The following is a 20,917-nucleotide window of genomic DNA, read 5'->3' on the forward strand; positions in this document are numbered from 1 at the left end:
TTTGGCGATTGTATGGGGTTATATATTCTTCTTGAACCAAGTATTATTTTCAAGTAATTAATTCCTATTTATATTTCTGGTTACTACAAGCAAGATTTTCATACAGTTCTCTTGTGCGCATTATAATCTTGTCATTGGTTTTTCAGTACGGCACAAATATTCTAGTCTAGCAAACTAGAAAGTCTTTCAGTTGGCGGAAAGTAATCGCATATGATGGTGTAATCCAGTATTACCCATGTACCTCTCTTCTAAAACTCATGATCTACAACTCCTTTTGTGAGAGCTATCACAATTACCTAATGCATATAGTACTTCTCTAACTAAAGTTAGCTTTACAAAATGATAAACTACTGTATCTCTAGCTTCCTCTTTTGAGACTTTACAACCCCAAAATGAACAAAATAAGCATCCAAAAAAACATAGTTCTGCACACAAAAAAATCTGATAAATTATAAGAACAACAGTAAATCAGTGCTTGTACTTACAGATATATCTCCATTTTTACAAAAGGGAAGTACTCGTGGGATTTGCGAAGAGATGTTTTAAAATAATCTTTGAATTCATGAAATGTCTTCCAAGAAGGCCACTGAGGTTATCGAGATGCTGTTGGACATAAAGAATGGAGAAAAAATGTAAGTGTTTATTATCTTGGAGGTAGTAAATTGAATTCCAAAAGCAGCACTATATAAGTTGTACTATTTGTCTGATACAGTTTCCTGACAGATCTTACGTACGTTGACACAAGCTCAGGTCGTGGAGGTAACTGAAGTAAGTGAAACAGTCATATTGACCTAAATTGTAGATCACTTCCAACGTTTTGCTTTACAATGCACACTCATTGTCCGCTGCCTTGCAGTTTATAGCATTTGATTCAGAATAGCTGTCTAAATGAAATAGGCATAAAACATGGGAAATGGACTAGAATAGAAAGAAATATTAGAAGATACGATCTATCCATATCCCAAATGCTAGTATATATGAAGCTGATTTGAATGATGGTGTTCAAGGATATCAAGCAAGAGCAAGATAAACAGAAGTCTTTGCTGCTTACTCTCATTTATTTCAGAGTTACAATATACTAATATGGAACACATAAATCTGCTGCTGAAATCCACTAAACAGTTCAATCAACCTTAAACTGTTTCTGTTATAGAACCTTGATATTTTCTCATGTTACATCAATGGAATTTCAAAGCTTTTAAACACTTCTGTTGTGATGTTGTTTGTTTGTTAAAGCATGTGAGATTCAAGGAAAATCCGTGCTTTGCCATCTAAACCAAAATTCGCTGGTAGTTCTTTTAACTTTTTGAATCTCCATCAAAGTGCTTACCGTATGTTTACCCGAAAAATCGGATAACATTAAATTTAGATATGGTTCTAAGAGTATGCAAATTTCTTTGATAAAAAATGACAATACAGGTATTTTTTTTTGCTATGAAATGGGAATGATGGACGGGAAGACTGAAAATGAGTTAGAAAAATAAGCACAATGAAATCTTAATGTATCTTGGAGGACCTATGTCTATTGCAGTCTATCTCCCTTTTTATAGTAGAGGGTCACTGCTTTATCTATAACAACATAATAAAATAATACATATAGTGGAGAACCCATGATGGTTTGTCTCTTCCTTGATTCCCGCCAAGATTCTCTCCCTTGGTGCGGTTGTAACGGTTCTTGTCTGCGAGCTTGGTACTGACTCGAGCTCGGTGTTAGATCGAATCCCCAATCTTGGTTCGAGCTCGGTTCTGTCTTGGAGTATCGATATTTGGGGCCTGTGTCGATCGGTGTTGCCCCATAGTCCGATTTGGACACGGGCTCGATAATGATATCGAGTTTTGCCATTGATTGGTCTTATAGCTCGAAGCTCGACGTCTCTACTTCAGAATTCGTCCGAGCTTTCCATGTGGATACCCTTCGATTGAAACGTCATTATCTCGACTGGTCTTTATGACTGAGAATCAGTTTTGACCGTACACAGATAGTCCCCTCATTTTTCGAAAAGGATGTGGCGAGGAACGATATGATTTCCCTGCGGCTCGATCAAATTTATGCTGACGTTTCTATCGAACCCGATCTTGACGTATGTGATAGTTGTCCCATCGGCTCGGTTTTACCGAGGCATTTAATGTGTGTCAGACGGTGGTCGGCCATCGCTGATACCGAACCGTCATGCCTTAGTCTATAAATAGTCTTTCCATACAACTTTTACCACTTTTGCGCCTTCTCTTCTTCCAAACTTTCTTATTTATCTTTTATACTTCGCTGCTACGGGGCCGTCCATACCAGAATTTTGGTGCTGTCTATTTCTTCACCTTCCTCTGCACTCTTTTCTTTCATATCAATGGCAAAAACTTCCAAAACCGTACCTCAGAAGGAAAAAGCTTCTTCCTCACGGCGTTCTGATGATAAGGCGTCGGTGGAGCCGTCAGTTCATGACTATGTTCCAGGCCCGTGCATTTTGAAGACCGATTTTAAGGTGGAGAACCCTTCCTCCGTTCCGGGTCGATGTGAACACGTATCGATGTATACGTGCTCTATAACGGAGGATCACCTCGAGGCCGTCAGAAAAGACTGCAACTGGGGTTCCGAGGTCGTGTTGCAAATTTCGTCTTCCGATGAGAATGTTACCACTTACGTGGAGGGGTTTTTAAGTGTTTACACTTATCCCTTCACACTATACGCCATCCCTTTTTATGGCGTATAGTGATCTTATTGCGCTTCTTCTCTATCAAAGTCGGGGGGTTGGATTTTTCTCTGAACCACCTCATACGACTGTATCGGCCTCAGATCTTTCGAGGACTAATCAGACTTCATCGTAGGGCATCGAAGGCATTGATGTCGAGCATCGATGAAGACAAGGATCGGGGTTGGATGGGTCGTTATATTCGAGTGAGGACTCGTGATCTCATTCCGGAGGAAAAGATGTCGTTCCCTGAAGAATGGAATTTTGACCGTAAGTGATTTTTGTTCACTTTTCAGGTACTTTTCCGATTTTTTCTGATGTCCTTCCATGATGTTCAGCTGCCCTTTGGATGCCACAAGCAGTGCCTGACCTCGAGGACTGGGTTCAGAAGCTGGCCTCGACCTCCTCTTACAACGAGCGCACTTGGCGTGATTTGGCAAAAGGAAGATGGGAGGCCAAGAACCATGGTGAGGTTTGCTTCTTGTTTCCTTCGAAGTATTCTTTGCGTTCTACTCGTTACCGATTTCCTCTTGTGCAGGCGTAACCAGGGATGCCGCTTTGAGGCCTTCGAGCGGCGAAGAGGGAAACAAGTCCCTGGTCCCTAAACATGGGGAAGATAAGAAGCGAAAAGCTTCCTCTCGGTGAGAGGACCCCAAGCCCAAAACTCGCACGGTGAAGAGAAAAGCAATTGCCCTTTCGATTGACTCGGTCCAACGACTGAGAGAAGAAGAAGAAGAAGAAAATAGCTCCTCGGCTTTGGTAGTCCGATCTACGGAGGCCGTCGAGGTTGCCAGAGCTCCCGAGCTGATGGCGGCTGTGCCTGTCGGGGTTGTTTCTGAAGACCAGAATCTCGATCGAAGTACTCCGAGCGATTTGCTCCGGGCTATGACAATGGGTGATTCGCCTTCTCTTCCATCTTTTTCTGAGGAGGCGCTGAAGGAAGCTCGAAAATTGAAGACTCCCGATATTGGCGCAGGCTCTGGTGCAGGGGATCCTTTTAGGGATTGTTTTACTGGAGTCGACGATAGTTACGATATCGGTGACGCTTCTCTTTTATTAGAGGAGGCTCAGCGTTTCATTACTCGGGTAATGATTCTTACATACTTGGTTTCTTTATTCTTTTCCATACTTGACTCGTGTTTCTCACTGTATAGGCTATTAGTAGGTTTCGAGTCGATCTTAGCCAGTGTGAGGCCGAGCTCCGGAAGGTCTCAGGTGAGAGAGATGCCCTGCGGCTTCTTTGCAGCCAAAAGGACGAGTCTATAAAGTACCTCCAAGCAGATTTGGCTAAGGTCCGTGAAGAAGGGGCCGAGCTCGATAAGCAGGTGAGCCTCGTTCTGTTAAAGTATGGGTCTGACTCAACCGTGGAAGTTAACCCTTCGTTATCTCAGTTGCAGCAAAAGATCGAAAAGATCGGGTTACTTTGAGAAGAAGTCGATCAAATCTGAGCTGAATGCAATTGGTGGAAGGAGACCCTCGACCACCTAGCAGCGAAAAAAGAAACCATCTTAACAAAATTATTATCGGCCGACGTTCAACTTCGAAGTGTCAAGCAAAAGGGGTCGGTTCAAGCTAAGAAGATTGAGGAGCTTGAAATACGACTTGCTGAGGCTAAGGCAGAGGTTGAGTCGTCAAAAGTCTTGGCGGATAAGTCCATTGATGTATATCGGGCTGATGATGAAGCTGCTCAGATGGAGGCCCGGGAAGCAGCAAAGACCGCTGATACTTGAGCTCATTCGGTTGCCGAACTCGCTAAGTGTAGGTCTCGGAGGGAGACCCTCGAGGAGATACACGCTCGAGGTTTCGACCTTACCGAAGAGGTAAAAAAGGCAAAAGAGCTCGAAGTGGAAGCTGAAGCCTTGGCTTCTGATGATGATGATGATGATGGTAGCGAAAGCGGATCCGAGGACGGGGAAGAGCACGACCAGGAAGCTTAGTTTCTATTTCTTCATGTTTGTACATTAATCTCGTAGGCAATTTTTGTATATATATGTATAATCAGGTCGACTTGTTTTTGTTTTGTGAAGAATTTTAATCGAATGTTGACCTTGTAGTCTCTCTGATCGATCAGATTTGTAGCCCCTGGGTTTGCTTGTTGAGTCGATGATTCAAACTTTGAAGGAACATAATCCGTAGATATAATGTAATGGTTGAGTTAATGTAAACTCAGAGTAAAAGTAGCTTGTTAGCCGTCGAGTGAATGTTTTGAACTTGAAATATTGTAGCCCGTAGGCGTAATGGTCGAGTGAGTGCTTGCTCGAACTTGAGATAAAGGTAGCCCGTAGGCTTAATATTCGAGTGATTATTTCGAACTCGGAATGTAAGTAGCCCGTAGGCTTAATGGTCAATTGAGTGCTTGCTCGAACTTGAGATAAAGGTAGCCCGTAGGCTTAATATTCGAGTGATTATTTCGAACTCGGAATGTAAGTAGCCCGTAGGCTTAATGGTCGAGTGAGTGCTTGCTCGAACTCGGAATGACAGTAGCCCGTAGGCTTAATAGTCGAGTGAATGTTTCGAACTCGAGATAATGTGGCCCGTAGGCTTAATGGTCAAGCGAGTGTTTCGAACTCGAGATAAAGGTAGCCCGTAGGCTTAATATTCGAGTGATTATTTCAAACTCGGAATGTAAGTAGCCCGTAGGCTTAATGGTCGAGTGAGTGCTTGCTCAAACTCAGAATGACAGTAGCCCGTAGGCTTAATAGTCGAGTGAATGTTTCGAACTCGAGATAATGTGGCCCGTAGGCTTAATGGTAGAGTGAGTGCTTGCTCGAACTCGGAATAAGAGTAGCCCATAGGCTTAATAGTCGAGTGAATGTTTCGAACTCGAAATGTAAGTATCCCATAGGTTTAATGGTAGAGTGAGTGCTTGCTCGAACTCGGAATAACAGTAGCCCGTAGGCTTAATAGTCAAGTGAATGTTTCGAACTCGAAATGTAAGTAGCCCGTAGGCTTAATAGTCGAGTGAATGTTTCGAACTCAAAATGTAAGTAGCCCGTAGGCTTAATAGTTGAGTGAATCTTAATTCTGGTTGCACAATAAATCTCAAGTCATTGCACACATGTTTATGTTTGGGCCAATCTATATGAGCATGGTTCATTTTGACCATTTGGATCTTACAATTTTTCCTGTTGGAACCCTGTTGTGAGATGACTTTCTTGCATCTGAACTTGATGTATTTGAGGGCCCTGATGCTCCCCCGGTATTCGAGGTCTGTCGGAAAGTGGCCTCGGATATTGTTTAAAGTGCAGTACGATCGATGGTTGCCTCATTAAAAACCTTGATGAAAAACCCATTTGGGAGAAAACCGGTCTAAGGGAAAAAGAGTGCAACGCGTGCTCTTAATCGAAAGATCTTCTTCAGCTCTTGTTCGGACTTCTGCATGGGTTAGTTAGATGAATATGGAAAGGCCGTACCTTAGCAGTAGTGCCGTTTTAGATGTGATACATTCCAACTGCTTGATAGCTGTTTGCCGTTTATGATGCCGAGCCTGTATGATCCTTTTCCAACGTTCTCGAGCACCTGGTATGGTCCTTCCCTATTTGGTCCTAATTTTCCTTCGTTTGGATTCCGAGTATTGATGGTGACTTTTCTTAACACTAAGTCCCCGTGCTTGAAATGGCGAAGTTTAGTTCTTCGATTATAATACCTTTCGATTCGTTGCTTTTGGGCGGCCAATCGGATGAGGGCAGCTTCTCGTCCTTCGTCCGATAATTCAAGGCTGGTGTTCATAGCCTCGTTATTTGATTCTTCCATCATGAATCGAAATCTGGGACTAGGTTCACCGACTTCGACTGGTATCAATGCTTCGGAACCATATACTAAGGAGAATAGGGTCGCCTCCGTACTGGATTTTGACGTTGTTCGGTATGCCCAAAGGACTTCGGGCAGGATTTCTCTCCATTTTCCCTTTGCGTCGTTCAATCTCTTCTTCAGGTTTTGAAGAATAGTCTTGTTTGTTGATTCAGCCTGACCATTCCCACTAGGGTGGTATGGTGTTGATAATATCCTTCTTATTTTGTGATCTTCGAAGAATTTTGTGATTTTGCTGCCAACGAATTGCTTCCCATTGTCGCATACTATTTCGGCAAGTATCCCGAATCGGCATATGATATGATCCCAAATAAAGTCTACAACTTCTTTCTCTCTTATTTTCTCGAACGCCTGCGCTTCAACCCACTTAGAAAAATAGTCAGTCATAAATAAAATAAATTTGGCCTTACCTGGGGTCGATGGCAGAGGGCCGACGGTATCCATCCCCCATTTCATGAATGGCCACGGGGATAGGACCGAGTGAAGTTGCTCCCCGGCTTGATGGATCATTGGCGCAAACCTCTGATATTTATCACATTTACGAACAAATTCTTTCGCATCTTTGCCCATATAGATCCAATAATACTCCGCTCTGATCACTTTTTGAACTAATGTGTCGGCACCGGAGTGATTGCCATAAGTGCCCTCGTGTACTTCCCGGAGGATGTAATTGGTATCTCCCGGACCCACGCATATCGTCATCGATCTATCGAATGTTCTTCGATATAGTGTTCCGTCCGCAGCCAATGTAAATCGAGCAGCTTTAGTCCGTAGGGCCCTGGAATCTTTAGGGTTTGAAGGGAGCTTTCCGTTTTTTAAGTATTCAATATACTTGTTTCTCCAATCCCAGGTTAAGCTAGTAGAATTTATTTCGGCGTGCCCTTCCCCTGCACGAGACTAAGCATTGTCTCCCACTTGCATGAGACTAAGCATTGTCTCCACATTTGTACTAGGTTAAGCCCTACCTCCTCAATTGCATAAGGCTAAGAACTGTCTTCCCCTGCATGAGACTAAGCATTGTCTCCACCTTTGCATGAGGTTAAGCCCTGCCTCCTCAATTGCATAAGTCTAAGCATTGCCTTCCCCTGCACGAGATTAAGCATTGTCTCCCACTTGCATGAGGCTAAGACCTGCCTCCTCTTGCATGAGACTAAGAATTGTCTCCCATCTTGCATAAGGTTAAGCCTTGCTTCCTCCTTGCATGAGACTAAGCATTGTCTCCTATTTTGCATGAGGTTAAGCATTGTCTCCCATCTTGCATAATGTTAAGCCCTACTTCCTCCTTGCATGAGACTAAGCATTGTCTCCCATTTCGCATGAGGCTAAGCATTGCCTCCCTAGTCGCATAAGGCTAATCTCTGCCTTTCCTTGCATAACACCAAATGCTATGCTACTTGAAATCTAGCACTATCTTCTATTCACTTCGCATAACCAAACGCCATGTCTTTGCATCTCATGGGCTGGAATATCGCCATTTTGTCCGAAGGCGTCATAGTTCGAAGGCATCATCCTCATAGCCGGAAGACACCATGCCATGGCCTGAGTATCTCTCAATATCGCATATCATTATTCAAAGGCGTCATAGTTCAGAGGCACCATTTTCATGGCCCAAGAACATCATTTCATGGCCTGCGAATCCCTTATCACGCAATTCATGGCCCAGGACATCATGGTCTAAGGACATCATCCCCATCGTCCAAATACAACTTTCATGGTCAAAAGGGAATTTACATCATGTTTAAATTATCTCAATATACACATGCATGCATTGTATTTAAGTTTTGCAGGTAATCCAGGAAGTAACTGTTCTCCTAACGGGAGCAAACGATTACCGATCTTGAAAGTTGAACGACAGTCCCCCAGCTCAAATCATCTACCTCGACCGACGATCCCAAATTTGCGAGAGCATCGGCCTCATTATTCCGTTCTCGTGGAACATGCCGTAGGGTCCATTGTTTGAAATGGTGTAAGGTGATAAGCAGTTTGTCCAAATATCTTTGCATCCTACCTTCTCGGACTTCGAAGGTTTTGTTTACTTGACTCACCACCAGCAAAGAGTCACAATGCGCCTCAATGACTTCTGCTCCCATGTTTCTAGCTAGTTCGAGACCTGCAATCATAGCTTCATACTCGGCCTCGTTGTTAGTTAACCTGATAGTTTTAATAGCTTGCCTAATAATGTTACACATGGGGGGTTTCAAAACTATGCCTAACCCGGACCCCTTTATATTCGAAGCACAGTCCGTAAAAAGGATCCATACCCCGGATGATATACCTAATTTCAAAAGGAGTTCCTTTTCGACTTCGGGTATGAGGGTTGGCGTGAAGTCGGCCACGAAGTCTGCCAAAATTTGAGACTTGATGGCCGTGCGTGGTTGATATTCGATATCGTACCCACAAAGTTCGATGGCCCATTTGGCCAATCGGCCTGATAGTTTGGGCCTATGTAAAATATTACAGAGTGGGCAGGTGGTTAATACGCTTATGGGGTGACATTGAAAGTACGACCTTAACTTCCTATATGCACTTACCAGGGCAAGTGCCAATTTTTCTAAGTGCGGATACCTAGTTTCCGCTTCTCCTAAGGTCCGACTTACGTAATAAACGGGAAATTGCGCACCTTGCTCTTCTCGAACTAGGACACTGCTTACGGCGTCTTCCGATACCGCCAAGTACAAGTATAGTTTTTTGTCGGTTTTTGGAGTGTGAAGCAGTGGTGGGCTCGATAGATATCGTTTCAATTCCTGTAACGCTTGTTGGCATTCCGGTGTCCAGGCGAAGTTGTTCTTCTTTTTGAGTAGGGAGAAATTTTTTTGACTTCGATCTGATGATCTTGAAATGAACCGGCCTAAGGCTGCAATTCTTCCCGTTAACCTTTGTACAGCTTTCACGCTGTCCACGATGGTGATGTCTTCGATGGCCTTGATTTTGTCGGGGTTGATCTCAATTCCCCGATTTGAGACCATGAAGCCGAGGAACTTGCCTGAACCGACCCTGAAAGCATATTTTTTGGGGTTGAGCTTCATGTTGTATTCCCTCAGAATCTTGAACGTTTCCTGCAAATGGGCCAAATGGTCCTCTGCGCGCAGGGACTTAACTAGCATGTCATCAATATAGAATTCCATTGTTTTACCTATTTGTTCTTCAAACATTCTGTTTACTAGGCGTTGATAAGTAGCTCATGCATTTTTTAGGCCGAAGGGCATTACGTTATAACAATATGTTCCATATCGGGTCACAAATAAAGTCTTTTCCTGGTCGTCCGGGTTCATCTGAATTTGATTATACCAGGAATAGGCGTCGATAAAGGTGGGGATCTCGTGGCCGGCTGTGGCATCGATCATACGATCGATGTTGGGCAGTGGAAAGGAATCTTTGGGGAATACTTTGTTCAAATCCTTATAGTCCACACATATTCTAAGTTTGTTCCCTTTTTTAGGTACAACAACCACATTGGCTAACCATTCAGGATATTTTACTTCCCGAATGGACCCTATCTTGAGAAGTTTGGTTACCTCATCCTTTATGAATGCTTGCTTTTCCTCGGACTGGGGCCTTCTTTTTTGCTTCACTGGTCTGAACATAGGGTTCAAGCTTAGTTGGTGCGCTGTTATGTCTGGCGGGATCCCTGTTATATCTAGATGGGACCAGGCAAAATAGTCGATGTTATTGATAAGAAATTGAATGCGTTTCTTCCTGAGTTCGGGGCTCAAACCCGTTCCCAGGTATACCTTTCGTTCGGGCCAGTGTTCGTTCAGTACAATTTGCTCCAGTTCCTCAATTGTTGATTTGGTGGCATCGAAATCATCAGGGGTTACGAAGGATCGAGGGATCCATCGATCATCATCATCTTCTTCAGCGTTCTGCTTACCTGGCTGGGTCGAAGCCGATGTTTGTGATTGCTATTGGCGCTCTACTCTGAACCTAATCCTTTTATCGGTGAAGGCGAGGATATTGATTTTGCTTCTTCGACGGAGAACATTTCCTTTGCAGCCGGTTGTTCCCCGTACACTATTTTGACACCTCCCGATGTTAGGAATTTGAGGACCTGGTGTAGGGTCGAGGGTACGGCTCTCATGCTGTGGATCCACGGCCTTCCGAAGAGGGCGTTATATCTCATATCACCTTCGATCACGTGAAACTTTGTTTTCTGGATGGTTCCGGCCACGTTTATCGGTAGGGTAATCTCGCCTTTGGTGGTTTCACATGCCATATTGAATCCGTTTAGAACCAGAGTTGCGGGTACGACCTGATCTTGCAGACCGAGCTGTTCTACGACCCTCGATCTGATGATATTATCCGAGCTACCTGGATTAATTAATACACGCTTAATCTTAGTTTTATTCATGAGTACGGATATTACCAGTGCATCATTATGGGGTTGGATGATCCCCTCTGTATCTTCATCACTGAAGGACAAAGTCCCTATGGGTGTATAATCTTGAGTTCGAGATCGCTTCATAATCGATGTCTTGGTGCGTTTAAGCATCGGTCCCTGAGGGGCATCGGCGCCGCCGATGATCATGTGAATGACATGTTGCGGTTCTTCTGGCTCGTTTTGCTTGCCGAATTCCTTGTCTCTAAAATGGTTCTTCGCCCTATCACTCAAAAATTCTTGAAGGTGTCCTTTTTTAAATAAGAGGGTCACTTCCTCTCTTAGTTGCCTGCAATCTTCCGTCCTGTGGCCATGGGTGCCATGATATTCGCACATTTGATTAGGATTTCTTTGGGCAGGATCGATTTGCATGGGTCGAGGCCATCTGGTGTCTTTGATGCATCCGATGACGATACGATGGCGAATGTACCAATGTTGAAGTTATACTCCGATAGTCGAGGGACTTCTATAGGATCTGCATATTTATCAAAGCCGCTCTTGCTCATAAGTCCTTGAGAATTTTGCCCCCGATCAATCCTTCGGTTGTTCCGAACCGTATCACGTGATGAACCGTTGTTCATCTGATCTATGTCGTACGGTTGGTATCGATCTCTGTTCGACCTTTGTTCTCTGTTGGTTTCCCTCTGATTTTTAGCGGTTGTGTGGTTCTGACGTACGGGCCCATACGGAGCTCCCAATTGATCATCTTCGACCCTGATTTTTGATTGGTACCGGTTGTGTACATCTGCCCAAGTTATTGCTGGGTACTCGATCAAATTTTGTTTCAGCCGATGTGATGCTATCGAACTTAGCCCGTTCAGTCCTTGGGTGAAAGCTTGTACGGCCCAATCGTCTGTGACCGGTGGCAAGTCCATACGTTCCATTTGAAATCAGGATACGAATTCCCTCAGCATTTCGTTACCCCTTTGTTTTACTTTTGAAGAGGTCCGATTTCCTTGTTGCAACCTTTATGGCACCAGCATGTGCTTTTACGAACGAGTCTGATAACATGGCCAAAGAATCAATGGAATTTGGTGGTAAGTTGTGATACCAGATCATTGCTCCTTTTGCGAGGGTCTCTCCGAACTTTTCAACAACACGGATTCGATCTCATCATCCTCCAAATTGTTGCCTTTGATGGCACATGTGTAGGAGGTGACGTGTTCGTTAGGATCAGTCGTACCATTATATTTGGGAATTTCGGGCATACGGAATTTTTTGGGATTGGTTTTGGGGCCGCGCTCGAGGGAAAAGGCTTTTGTATGAATTTTTTCGAATCGAGCCCTTTTATCATTGGCGGAGCCCCCGGAATTTGATCGACCCTAGCGTTATACGTTTCAACTTTTTGTCGTTGGCTTCGACTCATTTTGTGAGTTTCTCGAGCAATTTAGCAATTTCAGGAGCGGTCCCCAATTCCTGCTCGTTTGATTTCACTACGGCGGGTTCCGTTCTGGGGGTGACTTCTCGAAGAAGCGGATTGGAGTTCGGCCTGCTTTGCATATGAGTTCGTCTCTGCAACTGAGCTATCGCTGCTTGTTGGGCTTGTAACATTTCAAAAATCATACGCAAGCTGACCCCGATTTCTCCTGTGCTGTAGGTGTCTCGGGCTATGGGTCGAGCACCGCCCTGAATGCTTCTTTCCGGCTCAGAACGCTGATTCGCTTCTAGAGCTATTTGCGAATTGATATCCAATGGTACTTCGGCTCGAATTTCGGGTTCTTTGATTCGAGCCTCTTTGCCTTCGTCAGGTAGCCTTCCGGCCCCAGGCACCAAGTTGTTTGTTTCATCTTGAAAGCCGGCTTCGAGGTCGATAGGTAGAGCCATTGCTGATTTGAAGTTGTAAGCTGGAGTGTACTGTAGATTTATATCAAACAATCACTGTTACCCTTAGCCCCACGGTGGGTGCCAAACTGTTTACCCGAAAAATCGGATAACGTTAAATTTAGATATGGTTCTAAGAGTATGCAAATTTCTTTGATACAAAATGACAATACATGTATTTCTTTTGCTATGAAATGGGAATGATGGATGGGAAGACTGAAAATGAGTTAGAAAAACAAGCACAATAAAATCTTAATGTATCTTGGAGGACCTATGTCTATTGCAGTCTATCTCCCTTTTTATAGTAGAGGGTCACTGCTTTATCTATAACAACATAATAAAATAATACATATAGTGGAGAACCCATGATGGTTTGTCTCTTCCTTGATTCCCGCCAAGATTCTCTCGCTTGGTGCGGTTGTAACGGTTCTTGTCTGCTAGCTTGGTACTGACTCGAGCTCGGTGTTAGATCGAATCCCCAATCTTGGTTCGAGCTCGGTTCTGCCTTGGAGCATCGATATTCGGGGCCTGTGTCGATCGGTGTTGCCCCGTAGTCTGATTCAGACACGGGCTCGATAATGATATCGAGTTTTGCCGTTGATTGGTCTTATAGCTCGAAGCTCGACGTCTCTACTTCGGAATTCGTCCGAGCTTGCCATGCGGATACCCTTCGATTGAAACGTCATTGTCTCGACCGGTCTTTATGACTGAGAATCAGTTTTGACCGTACACACTGTATTTACTCTGTTTTTGTTAATCCGGATGAAGTTGGATGGGTTGGGGTATGACCCATTAGTTAATTTATTTTGACCAATCCATAATGATTCAAGTAAACGTTGGGCGGGTTGAATCATGACTTATTATTTGGCTAAACTCATTTTAACCCGCTCAAAATTGACCCAAACCGCCCATTTTGTGAAAATAAACTAAGGCTAAAGGCTAAAGTGCTATCGAGTTAGTAGTTCGATCCTTCGGGGATTTTACATTATTGATGTCAGCAAGGTGATTAAAATAGCACTTATCCTATACTCAGGAGACCAAAAATATTCTCTTTCACCTTCCGTCAGTACTATTTTTATTTGGTAATCTTAAAAATGATGCTCTACGTGTGGACTTTATTAATGTAATTTTATTCATTGTTCACAGAAGGGCAAGTCTTTGCGTCTTTTAAAGGAATTTTCACCAATTTACTTTAATACTCGCGTACGTCGATCTGATGACCTTGGCCGAAAACAACCTCCGGTTAAAATAGAAGAGAGAGGTCAGATTGGCCTGCTTGTGGAGCTTCCCGTCGAGCATCAGACTTTTGAAGTATGTAAAGTTCCTTCTGTTGATATTACCATCTACCACTTTTCATGGAATTTCTTGTGTAACAGTTCAGATATGGTCTTAAGAAGTAACAGTGAGTTATGAGTTTTTGCTGTGCTTTGTATGCCATCCAGCTGTTTTATGCCCTCCTTATTTAAGAGGAGAAGTGTAGGAATGATTTAAAAAAGAATAACAGAGAGTCAAACATGAAAATTGCAGCACTTCTCTTCTCCTTAGTTAAAGTCTGCTTAAATAGAGGTATTCCTGCTTAATAAAGCCAGTCAGAGGATAACTGCTAAGATCAGACCTTAATTTGGGGCATAGATGCCTAGCTGACTTCAAACCCTTCAGAAACATGACAACTGCTATACCTTTAGTTTGAAATTTGAATATTCCAATCTTCATAAGTTGAATTCTGCTTTGTAAAATTTATCTTCTCCCTTCTTGTCAGACTCCAACTTTATATCCTTTAATACTATGAAATGATACGAGAATACTAGTTGTCCTTTCCACCCAGTACATTTCAAAAGAGTGTTGAATTAAACTAAAAATTCTTGCATGATGTACACTATCTCACGGTTCAGTATGCCACTGCGTGATTTCTGCCTCTGCATTTTATCTCGATGAATAAGGTCATTTCCAACTTTTCTGCGGTTATCAGCCTTTCACCTACAAACATAAGAGAGTCTAGAACAAATTATTTCTTACTATTACTTTGAGGCAAGTCATGCATTTGTATAAACTTCACTCTTTGTTTGATTGTGCATTGCTATGGTATAGATTTCTCTGGTGTAGTTTTTACATGTTAAAGACATCTGTAAGCAGAGTTTTCATGGATTTTCCTAGGTTCATGCCTTTTAGAGTTATAAATTGCATCAAAGAGGAGACACTTTGGTTGGATCAAGTTGGTGTTGAAAACTATTTTTGGTTAGAGTATTTTTGTGCCTTATTCTTCGTTCCATAAGGTGATAAAGATCAAATCCAATTAACGAAAGATAAAGAGTGAAACTATTTTCAAGAGCATATCTTCTACTAGTAGGGAGCACATAGTTTCTAGGTGTAAGGAGCAAAATGGTTGATAATGATAGGGGAACTAGTATAGGCTATCAAATAAGATGGATAGGTGAAGGGTGTGTAGTGCATAGAGGGGATGCTACCCCTTAGTGCCCTGAAATGTAGTAGAGGGCTTATAGAAAAATTCCATGCCAAAGTAAGCAGTAGCAGGGTGTTTGACAATAAAGTCAGTGGTATTTGAAGCTTTATTTGTAAGTGGAAGTCGTGGATGATATCTATATGGGCAGATGAGCGTCTCTAGTTAATGAGATTTATTCTAGAAGGATCTACAGCTTAACCATAGTAGGAAGACTTTTGCCTTTAATTTTGTTGTTAGCACAACCCAAACTAAGGGGCAATGGTTGGTGCCTGACGAGCCTGGCGCTCACTGAGCTAATCCTCCTGCCTGTCGTATCAACTAAATATAAGGCTTAGCATCCCAAAGAAGGGCTCGAATGTATCACATATCTGAATTAAGCCTCGAGAGGCATAGTCCAAATACAATACCGAGTAAATATACATCTAGCCACAATGAGTCACAGAGCGTCTAAAGAATCTTATTTCAAAAAAGAAGTGGGACATGTTCCCCCAAATAATTAATAACAATGAAAATGAACTATGCCGCCACTGATCAAATTTGGGGCTCACCACTAAAGCTCTAAGTAATGGTGCTCAATTCATGGACTGGACTCCATTGCAATACCCAAACCCGTACCACAAATGTAAAGGAGGTGAGTATAAAAATACCCCATAAGTCTTATTGATCACCCTTTAAAATGTGGGACAAGTATTCAAAAAACATGCACTTCAATATCACAATCATATTTCTCATGCAAATCAATGTTATCCCAATATAATAAACAAATGCTAAGTCATTCGAAATTATTTTTGAAATCAAAGGGTGCCCGTAGTCCATGAACATTAGTATTTATAACTTTAGGGAGCTTTCACTAAAAACTAACATGGTTTTTCCATGTGTGCTTATGACGTCCGATCATCCTCCCAATTGGCATATGCCTTCTCACCGTAGGTATGCTGGAAAACATTTCCACTACGTGTGCTGCAACATAACCACCATTTAAAAATGGCACCAACTATGATCCCATACCGTACATCCGAATATCCTCTCAGTTGTCATGGTTACTCCAAAAACATTTTATGTATCAATATCATGAATTCCATATTTGTCATCATATGAGCTTTCAAAACGTTCGTAAACTTGTGCTATCTGCAACTAAATAGGTCATAAACATGAAATCATTGAAAATATATCGTTTCACATTGAGATAGCACTAAAATGCATCATTTACATAAAACATGGTGTAACCCAATTTTATTTCTTTCCTTTTGAATTGTTTGTCCACCTTATCACATGCAGGGAATACTTTTAGTTATTTATTTTAGGTCTGCGATAAGATTAATGAGTCAATAGTTTCAGTTTGATTTATATCTGTTTGGGCATTGTGTTCTGGTTGCAGTAGGAAAACTACTATGTTTCATGTTTGCAGTACAATGTAGTTTGTGGCTACTTGGGGGGGGGGGGAGGGTCCGTGGTTTGGTAGTTTCTAGGTAGTTGGTATGTTATCTCAAGTATTGTCCGGCAGTGGGAACCAAATGAAGTAATGACCCGACCGGTCATTTTGAGAGTATTATCCTCGAACCCCTATTTACTGCTCCCTCTATTTCATTTTGTGGTTACGTAACTTTTCGGGAGGATTTATTTTTGATTTCGGAGTGAAATGAGACACATAATCCCTAAAATAGAAGTTTAAGTTCCAAATATTGACAGTAGTTTGAAGTATATGAAGACAACCTCAGAATAGAATTTTGACGATTCCAATAGTTCCGTAGGGTGAGTTTGGTCATAGGAGCGTGTTCGGATATTGAATTGGAGGTCCGTAGGTCTTTTTAGTGTCAATTGGCGAAATTTGATGAATTTTTGGAAAGTTTGACCGGGAGCGGACTTTTTGATATTGGGGTCGGATTCCGATTCCGGAGGTTGGAGTAAGTCTGTAATGTCAATTATGACTTATGTACAAAATTTGAGGTCAATCGGACTTGATTTGATATTTTCGGCGTCGGATGTAGAAGTTTGAAGTTTAAAGTTCATTAGGCTCGAATCGATGCGCAATTTGTGTTTTTAGCGTTGTTTGATGTGATTTAAGGGCTCGACTGTAACGATCCGACCGGTCGTTTTGAGCTCTAGCGCGTAATTCAGCGGTTTGAGACCTTGAGCAGCTTCACTTCAGGTATTATGACTTGTACGCGTAGTCGGAATTTAATTTCGGGAAGTTCGGAGTTGATTTGGAAAGAAACAAATTCTAATTTCGGAAGCTTTAAGTTGGAGGAATTAACTATAGGGTGATTTTTGAGTAAACGATCTCGAAATCGGGATTTGAAGGTCATGATTTTGGACTTGGACGTATGTCCGGATCGGGTTTTTGATGACCCGAGAACGTTTCGGCGCCTATTGTGGAAGTTGGCATTTTGGAAGGATTTCATAAATTTGGATTGGAGTGCATTCAATGTTATCGATCTCCATTGGGATTTCTGAGTCTGGGAATAGCTCCGTATGGTAATTCTGGTATTGGGAGCGCGTCCGGATGTGGATTTGGAGGTCCGTAGGTCATTTCGGGGTCATTTGGCGAAAGTTGGAACTTTGAAGGTTTTTTTAAGAAGTTTGACCGGAAGTGGACTTTTTGATATCGGGGTCGGATTTCGATTCCGGAAGTTGGAGTAGGTCCGTAATGTCAATTATGACTTGTGCGTAAATTTGGTGTCAATCCAAGTAGTCTAAGTACGTTGCGGCGCATTTTGAGTGAATAGAAGACCTTGAAGTTCATAAGTTTTGATTCAATTGGTTTTGGGGTGCGATTCTTAGTTTTAATGTTGTTTCGGGCGTTCCGAGAGTTCGAGCGAGTCTACTATATGATTCTAAACTTGTTGGTATATTCGGGCGGGGCCCCGGAGGCCCCGAGTGTAAATCGGACGAGGCTCGGACCAAGTCGGAAGCTTGGAGTAACAGCTGAAGCTCCCAGATCTGTCATAATCGCACCTGCGCTTGGCCAGCTGCAGGTGCGAGCCACGAGCTGCAGAAGCGAGAAATGGAGGGCAGCCCAGAATCCGCAGATGCGGAAAATTGGGCGCACCTGCGTGAGCGCATGTGTGAGAGCCATGGTCGCAGGTGCGGCTAGGCTCGCAGAAGCGGCCCTCCTTGTCTGCAGATGCGGAGCCTGGCCAGGTGAGGGAAAGGCGCACCTGCGAGGCATTTTTCGCAAGTGCGAGACCGCAGATGCGGCCCAAGGCACCGCAGATGCGAAAGTCGCTGGGCAGTGAGGGTTCAGTTAATATGGGACTTAGGCCATTTTTATCACATTTTCATTCACTCTTGGGCGATTTGAGAGCTTTTAAGGAGGGGATTTCGACCTAGCTTTATGAGGTATGTAATTTCTACTTAATGTGAGATTAATACATAGATTATGGGTAGATTTTAACATGAAAATTAGTAGAAATTGTGGAATTTTAATAGAAAACCTAGAAATTGGTATTTTTGGATTTTAACATGAAAACCTAGAAATTTGGGCATGGAATTGGAAATAAATTATATATTTGAGTTCATGAGGTTATGGGTAATAGTTATCTTCGAAAGATGGTTGGAATCCGGGCACGTGGTCCCGAGGGTGAGTTTTATCCGACTTTTCGAGCGGAGTTGAAAATTATTGTAAATTGAATTATAATGAGTATTAGAGTATATATTTATGGATTTGCACATTTATTGAATAGTTTTAGAGCGATGGGCATCGGTTTGAGGTGTTAGAGAGGATTTGGAGCCGTTTATGGAATTTCAGAGCAAGGTAAGTCTCCTGTCTAACTCTGTGAGGGGGAAACTACCTCCTAGCTGTTGTAATTGATTTTTGCTACTTGTTGCGGGGGCTACGTATGCACGAGGTGACGAGAGTCAGTACGTAGCTATATTCATGTTATTGTCCGGGTAGACTCAGGTTCATGCCACGCTATAACTGTACTATTTGAGTTGTCTCTTGCCTATTAGGTTCCTTATTACATGATAAAATTTGAGACTAGACTTGTGTAGAGCTATAGACTCTTTATTGTAGAGATCGGATGAACTTTATGACTTGCCACAGAATAATTGTACTCCTCTTACGAATGTCCCCCGCGTTACTCATTCTCATCGAAGGGCTTTCCCCAAAGCTTTCCTAAAACTCACATGTCCCTTCGTGAGTGGGGTCAAGGACCCGTCAAAGCTTTCTTATTCTAATGGGAGCGGGTCGTTCACCTCGGCAGGATAGATACATCTATGGTTCGTGCCGTTCTACCCTCGGCAGTGCGCACACTTTATGGGATCGGACCATTCGCCTCGGCAGGATTATGTACCACACTCTCATGGGAGCGGGCCGTTTGCCTCGGCAATATATATAATAGATGTATCTATGGTTATATACAAGATTATGACGGGATCGGGCCGTACGTCTCAGAATTTCTATAAAAATAAAATCCTTCTGAGGAATCGTGCGTATTAGTTGTACAAAGGGCCAGTGTATCTGGGAGTTTTCCTTATTTAAATTATGGCTACCTATCTGGTGAGGTCCATTATATATATATATATATATATATATATGTGTGTGTGTGTGTGTGTGTGTGTGTGTGTGTGTGTGTGTGTACTCCGGGGGAGGAGGTGACTGCTAATCGAGAGTTGAGTTTATTGTTGAGAGGAAGATTTTACCACATATTTATATTTATTTAATTCGCGTATTTATTTTGCCCCATAACTATTTTACTCATTACCGTATTTGCCTTATTGGACCACTAGTAAGCTTCGATGTCGACCCCTCATCATTACTTCTCTGGGGTTAGGCTAGATACTTACTGGGTACACGTTGCTTATGTACTCATACTACACTTGCTGCATATTTTTGTGCAGGTACGTATATGTCTAGAGGCCATGTGAGAGCAGAGGCATATATACATGCGGGGACCTAGGTGAGCTGCATTCCATTTGTCGACCCGTAGCCAGCAGAGTCTCCTTCAGAATATTTATTTTTTTCCTATCCAATTTATATTCTGGACAGCTGTTGTATTTTATTTTATATTATATTCCTAGTTAATGCTCATGCACTTGTGACACCGGGTTTTGGGATGTTTATGGGAACACTGTATTGAATTTGTTAAAAGTATTATTATTTACTCTGTAAATTCCTATTCTTTACTATTTAAATTGAAGGAAAATATGATTTCAAAAATAATCAAATGAGAAACCAATCAAGTAATTATTGTTGGCTTGCCTGACAGTGGTATCTGGCGCTATCACGCCCCTGACATTGGTATCTGGATTTTGGGTCGTGATATCGAATAAGTTCGTATGATGTTTTAGGACTTGTTGGTGTATTTGATTGAGGTCCCCGGGGCCTCGGGTATGTTTCGGGTGAGTTTTGAACGAGTTTGGGCATTTCTGGAGCAGTTGAAGTGCGGAGGACACATTTTTGGAGTGCGGATGTGCGACCGCAAACTTCCAAAGTGCAGAGGCAGTGGAAAATGTACGGACTGCAATTAAAGATGTGCAGACCGCAGTTGAAAATGTGCAGACCGCAGAAATCCTCCGGCGGCCGCAGAAAGGAGATTCTGCAGATTCGATGGTTTAACTTCGGAAGTTTATATCTTTTAATCTACAAGGAATTTGGAGATGATCCAAAAATAAAAATTGTAGCCCTTTGAATCTAGTTTTCCGAAAGGTAAACCATTAATCATTTGGACATTTGTACAGAAAGACCACACAATTTGGATTGCGGCCGCAGAGACTTTAAATGTGCGGACCGCACAAAACAAATGTGCGGTCAGCACATTGGGA

At 42.6% G+C, this 20,917-nt stretch overlaps 1 long non-coding RNA gene across 2 annotated transcripts; it reads left to right on the forward strand.

Moving 5' to 3' along the window:
* Positions 1-507: 507 nt before the first annotated feature.
* Positions 508-20,210, forward strand: LOC117275523 (uncharacterized). 2 transcript variants are annotated; one of them, XR_011412169.1, is made up of 4 exons: positions 508-632; positions 724-768; positions 13,837-14,001; positions 19,994-20,210. It is a non-coding gene; the product is annotated as an uncharacterized lncRNA (long non-coding RNA). The 2 variants fall into 2 exon arrangements; XR_011412170.1 differs by lacking the exon at positions 19,994-20,210 and having other exon boundaries at positions 13,837-14,508.
* The last annotated feature ends 707 nt before the right edge of the window (positions 20,211-20,917 follow it).

Source organism: Nicotiana tomentosiformis, chromosome 11 (genome assembly GCF_000390325.3).
Source record: "Nicotiana tomentosiformis chromosome 11, ASM39032v3, whole genome shotgun sequence".
NCBI lineage: Eukaryota > Viridiplantae > Streptophyta > Magnoliopsida > Solanales > Solanaceae > Nicotiana > Nicotiana tomentosiformis.